The sequence below is a fragment of the Pteropus vampyrus genome, unplaced genomic scaffold (assembly GCF_000151845.1).
Source record: "Pteropus vampyrus isolate Shadow unplaced genomic scaffold, Pvam_2.0 Scaffold95, whole genome shotgun sequence".
Taxonomy (NCBI): domain Eukaryota; kingdom Metazoa; phylum Chordata; class Mammalia; order Chiroptera; family Pteropodidae; genus Pteropus; species Pteropus vampyrus.
This window is the reverse complement of record NW_011888876.1, coordinates 102346-107793: the sequence shown is the minus strand read 5'-3', so window position 1 is coordinate 107793 and position 5448 is coordinate 102346.

Genomic DNA, 5448 nt, shown 5'->3' with positions numbered 1-5448 from the left:
AGGAGGCAGGGCCTTCAGGTCAGCCAGAACCCCTCTACTTTGTCCTTTTGATTCACCCCGATTCAGCCCGAGAGTTTGCTTGAATCTGAGTTTCCCAGGATTGAAAACGCTTAGAAAATCACAGTTCTCAGCCAGGACCGGGCGCAGGAGTTTCTCGTCCCTTCTCCGCGTGGCCGAAGCTGAGCTCCTGGCTGCCTCGATCACTTGCTTGCATGGCTTCTTTTTCAGTCTGGTCGCGTTTGCTGTACGTGGAGAATAGTAACCTGCCCCCAGGGCCTCGGTGGCTGGTAGACATCTCTCTGTCTTCCTTTTCTCTCTCTTGTCCTCTCTTACCTCTGTTCTGCCTCTTCCCTGTCAATGTCCTCCGTGCTGGCTTGGGGCAGGGACTGAATGGCCGCCCGACGATCCCATCCAGCCATGAATGCTCTCGAGCATGTCTTCTGCTGGACAGATGGTGCATTCTGTTGGTGTTTGTCTGAGAGGAGACTTACTGTGACACAGGGTATGTGTCCATTCAGCTTCTGTTGACGTGACCGGTTTCCAAAGTGGTTGGACGCTCCAGACTCCCACTGGCGGTGCCTGGGAGTTCCAGCTGCTCCCCCACACCGTTGCCAGCGTTGGCCGTTCTCTGTCTTTTGGGTGGGCATGTAGTGACAGCTCGATGTAATTTATGTGCCTTTCTCTACCAAGCACGAAAGTTGGGCACCTGTCTTGTGTGCATCGTCCATTGTGATATCTCCCGTAGTGAAGTGCGGTATTGGTTATCTATTGCTGCACCCTGAGTTCTCTTGAAATGACAGCCGATGAGGGCCAACGGCAGGGCTTTGGGTGCATCTCGGCTGGGTGCCTTGGCTCAAGGTCTCTCATTTGGATGCGATCAAATCCTCAGTAGGGTGACCACCCATCCCAGTTTGCCCAGGAATGTCCCAGATAGAGCGCTGAAAGTCCCCTGTGCTGGGAAACCGCTCAGACTCAGGCAAACTGGGGTAATCCTCAGCTGCTGGCCAGGGCTGCAGTTTCATCTGAAGGCTTGGCTGGGGGTGACCCACGTCCATGCTCACCCATTTGGTTTGGCAGCTCAGACCCCTCACCATGTGGACCTTGGCACGGGGCTGCCTGGCAACATGGTTGGTGACTTCCCTCAGGGTGAGCTTTCCAGGAGGCAGGGAGAGGGCGAGCCCGAGACGAAAGCCCCAGTCTTTTTATAACCTCATCTTCGGAGGTGATGGCCATCGCTGCTTTTTCAAGAAGGTCTCGACTACTTTAGGCTATCTGCATTTTTATATAAAGTTTAGAGCCAACTTGCACATGTCTACATATAGACACACATGCTGGGATTTTGATTGGGAATGCGTTGAATCTGCAGGTTAATTTGGGGGAGAATTGGCATCTTTATAATGTTGAGTGTTCCAATCCATGAAAATGGTATATCTTTCTATTTTATCGATTTAGGTGGCATCATTTTTTTCTCTATAATGTATTGCTTTCAGCTAAAAGGTTTTTCACATCTTTGGGTAGATTTATTCTTACATAGTCGATGTTTTTGATGTTATTATCAATAGTCATTTTAAAATTATATTTTCCACTTATTTCTGGCTGATAGAAATTCAGTCGGTTTTGTTTATTCATTATGTATATTTATGATCTTGCTAAGTTCATTTTAAATTTAAGAGTCCATCTTTGATTCATTTGGATCGCCTACATTATATTTCTTCCTTTCCTGTCCTTCTGCCAATTGTTCTCGTTCCTGCTTCCTGGAGGTTGGGTCTCCTCCCGTGCAATGTCGCATAAGAGTAGTGAAGGTGAGCCTTCTCGAATGTTTCCCTTTTGGTCTTTGGGGAAAGCTTTCAAAAATTTAACATTAGTTAGGATGTTTGCTATAGGTGTTTGTAAATACAGTTGATAAGATTCAGAGATCTTTCTTGTTTTCTAGCTTGCTAAAAGTTAGTTGTTTAAAAAAATCATGAATTCACGTATCTATCGAGATGCTCATATGATTCTTTTCTCTTTTTTGTTGATAATATGATGAATTACGCTCATTTTTGAATGCTAAGCCGCCCTTGCATTCCTAGGAAAAATTCCACTTAGTCATGATATGATGTGTTTTCAGAGATCATCAGATTTGATTTGCTGGTATTTTATTTAGGAGGCCTACACTGTTCTGAAGCTTCTGTTATTATTATTATTTTACACAATAAATCCTTTTTCATGAAAGGACTTTGGAAAATATGTCTAAAAAGAAAACCTCAATAAAAAGTTTATTTTAAAAAACCTGTGACTATTTATGCCCAGAGCGATTCAAAAAGTATTGAACAATTACAAAAACGTAACAGTCAGTAACTGGGTCACATATAATCAAACCAATTTGTAAAGGAAAGATCACAGTTATTTCCGTTTGCAGCTCTGAGATCCACAGGGCATACTGGTCCATCGTCTAATTTTTCAGAGTCCCCTTTTGTGAATTGCCACCAGGGGTCTCAATGGCAACTGTCACGTGACAACCGCTTTCTTCCCTCCAGGCAATGGGAAGAAGTGGTACGAACGTGGGTTCTTGCCGTGTGCCCCCCAAAAAAGTCATACAGTGTAATTAATTTGTTTAAAGTGTGCAGTTATTTTTGAATCGCCTTATTGTTTTTTCCCTCAGCAACAATGAGCTCATAACCATATGTTGTTGGGGGTGTTTTTTTTGTTTTGTTTTGGTTTTTTTTTTTTTTAGACAAACAACTTATAGGAAACATTTATTTTTTTCTTTTGGAGACTCGACACTAAGAAAAGAGATTTTCAGTGTTTTACCCTGGCTGGCTTAGAGTTCACGTCTTGTGCCCACACTGGCTTTCTTTAACACGATTTGTGTAGACATCTATCTGCTCACAAGTAACACATCGACGAGAAGGTGTAACTATTTCCACGGCAAGCTTTTCAGAGGGACAAGATCCACCTTTCTGTAGCTCTTCTCCATAATCACCCTCCTCTTTTCCGAAGCCTTTCCCTAGAGCCTACTAGGTAGTAATTATATCCAATTTGTGTTCTACCATTTTTTATGATTTATTCGCCTCCTCTGAGTCCTGCCGTGTCATGATTCTTAGATAAATTACTGTCGTAGGATTCAGAGTTATTCAGGAACCGAGATCATGCGTATCTTCTACGTCAGCAAATGTTTGAGACCATCATTTTTAAAGCTGCGTAATATTCTATTGTACAGCTAAGCCAGTGAGGTGGGACCCCTACGTGGTTGGACATTTTGGGGTGGATTAAAAAATTTTTTATTATGGCAACATTCACCCGCAAGGGTAGAGAGAATAGCGTAACACGTGTGCCCACCACCCATCTTCACAATCACCGATTCACAGACAGTCCTGTACCATCGCTACCCTCCCACACACACCCCCACACTGGGTTATTTTGAAGCAAATTCAAGACATCATATCATTCATGCATAAATATTTCAAAACGTGTTTATAGAAGAATGACTCTTTAAAAAATCCGTAAGACCAAAAAAACAATATTAACTCCTTACTAGTCCAGTCTTCAATTGGTGCTCCAGTTCCTTGTGATCTCCCGACATTTTTTCACTTCGTCTATTGGAATCAGAATCCGAATAAAGTCCACATGTTACAATTGGTCGATAGGTCTCTTAAGTTGATTTTAATCTATAAATTTTCCCCTTCCTTCTTTTTCTTTTCTTTTTTTTTTTTTTCCCTTGCTATTTGTCCAGAAACACATTCTGTAGAGCTTCTGCAGTGCGGGCTTGGCTGACTGCATCCCGTGGTATCGCTAACACGTTCTTCCTTGTTCTTCCTGGAAATGGGCAATTAGACCTCTAGCCTTGCTGGGCATTCAGTGTGATCCACCAGAGAGCACCTGATGTCTGGCGATGGCAGCAGCCATTGATGGTCACCGCTGCAATTCATTCATTCGTTTGCAGGTGGTATAGAATGGTGACTTCCTATGCTGCCTTTGCTTCTTCGCCATTAGCTGGATCGGTCCCCACAAAGGCACACTTCTCCATGTCAACTATTTGGTTACCTCGAGTTCTAGTTTTTAGTAGGAAAGGCAGGATAGATACTTGGTTCTTTCTCTTTATTTACCAGTTTTCAAAATAGGTTGGATTTCTAACATTGTTTAGTGGTGAAGTTTAAAAAAAAATTCTATGTATCTAGATTAGGAATTCTGGATTTAAGTGCATTATGCATTTGATGAGTTTCCTCATGTTTGCAGCTTTAATCAGCAGATACAGTACTGCAAATCACTAGTGTTCACAGATCGATGCAGAAGGCGAAGGATGCGACTCAGCCAAGCCTCCTGGGGTTGGCACGGGGACTCGGAAGGCTGGAGGACACAGGCCTCTCCCTTGGGGCACGCTCGCCTCTCTCTGGGCGGCTATTCCTGTCCTCTGTCTCCTGTCATACCTGCACCATGATGGTCCCCCCAGTTCTGGTGCTCCTCCAGAGCCACCTCCACAAAGCCCCCGACTGGCCCAGGTAATGTTTTCAGGCCGTCTCACACAAATCAGGAAGATGGCCCCCGTGGGTCAGACACCTCCTCCAAAGGATGGAGACAGGCACGTTCGATTTAACACGAATGCGGAGCTGCGAGTGGCACGGATGTGACTGTCTCTATGCTGCTGCTTTTAAAAAATATATTGAGGTGAAATTCACATGACTTAAAATTAACCATTTTAGTGGACAATTCAGTGGCACTTAGTACGTCCACAATGTGGTGTCACCACCATCTCTTTCTAGTTCTAAAATATTTGCATCCCTCTGAAATCTAACTCCATACCCCTTAAGCAATTTTTCCCCGAGCCCCGGGCAAGTGCTCACGTGCTTTCTGTCCCTTTGAATTCGCCTCTTCTGTACAGTTTATACAAATGCGAGCCTGTGCTGTGTGGCCCTCTGCGTCTGGCTCCTTTCACTCAGCATGATGTTTTCAAGGTTCTTTCATGTCATAGCGTGTGAGCATCTTCCTTTTCGTGGCTGAGTAATATTCCACCGTGTGGCTGGACCACGTGTTGTTCGTCCATCACCTGTTGATGGACACCTGGCTTGTTTCCACCTTTTGGCCATCGTGAATCTTGCCGCTGTGCACACTGGTGACCGTGGATCTGTGTGAGTCCCTATCTTCCATTTTTGGGGGGACATACTTGGGGCGGAATTGCTAGGGCAGGTGGTTAACTCTAAGCTTTAACATGGAGGAACCGCCAAACTCTGTCCCGCAGCAGCCGCCCCATTTGAAATTCCCGGCAGCAATGGACGAGGGGTCTACTTTCTCCACACCCTGGCCAAAATTTGTCCTTGTCCGGTTTTTCGATGATAGCCATCCTAGGGGACGTGAAGTGGCGTCTCATCGTGGTTGTGATTTGTGCTTTTCTGGCGACTAATGCCGCCGAGCATCTTCTCATGTCCTTCTTGGCCGCCGAACGGCTCGTTCTTAATGCTTGCAAACCAT